We start from the raw sequence: 715 nt of genomic DNA, 5'->3' as shown, positions 1-715 counted from the left end.
TAATGATCACTAGAAATACCACATCGACGTGCAACAAATGCAGGGCTTTTATTGCTGGCCAGCTGGTTCACCAAACTCACAAGAGCATCAAGCTTGCTTTTCTGCTTCTTATTTGTAGATTGGGAAGAATGAGTAGCCACATCAAGAATTCCCCTAACGACAATAGCATCATTACTTGTGCTGAACTGTTGGGAATTATAAGCCATCTTCTCAATCAAATGCCTAGCCTCAGTAGGCGTCATGTCACCAAGCGCTCCACCACTAACAACGTCAATCATACTCCTTTCCACTAACAAAAGTATTGAAGGAGGAGTTTTTCAGACTTGATGGTGTGGGTAGCTTGCACATAACTTCTTAAATCTCTCCCAATACTCATACAAGCTTTCACCACCAAGCTGCCTAATTCCAAAGATGTCTTTCCTTATGGTCGTGGCCTTGATGTTGGGAAGACTTTCTTCAAAGTTATGTTGCCATTTTTCTGCCATACTACTCTTTTAAGGTCACCCTAGGCTAGAGCAACCCAAGTGGCCTCCTCTAGCCACCTTCCTCCAAGAGTTGGCCCAACCTTTGCTAGAGAACCCTTAAACACACCTTTCCTCACAATCCAAACACCCAAAATCGTGACAACCTCCACCTTATACCACCACCATTCCGCATCATCTAAAACCTTGAGCATCGTGTCCTTGTTGGCTTGGTTGCTTCTAGATTTGGCTTG

At 44.1% G+C, this 715-nt stretch overlaps 1 non-coding gene across 1 annotated transcript; it reads left to right on the top strand.

Moving 5' to 3' along the window:
• The first annotated feature begins 321 nt into the window (after positions 1-321).
• Positions 322-428, top strand: LOC124832433 (small nucleolar RNA R71). Its single transcript, XR_007028345.1, has one exon. It is a non-coding gene; the product is annotated as a small nucleolar RNA R71 (small nucleolar RNA).
• The last annotated feature ends 287 nt before the right edge of the window (positions 429-715 follow it).

The sequence above is a fragment of the Vigna umbellata genome, chromosome 4, assembly GCF_029865625.1.
Source record: "Vigna umbellata cultivar VRB3 chromosome 4, Vumbellata_1.0, whole genome shotgun sequence".
Taxonomy (NCBI): Eukaryota; Viridiplantae; Streptophyta; class Magnoliopsida; order Fabales; family Fabaceae; genus Vigna; species Vigna umbellata.
The sequence above is the reverse complement of the archived record's forward strand: the minus strand, read 5'-3'. Positions and strand labels throughout refer to the sequence as shown.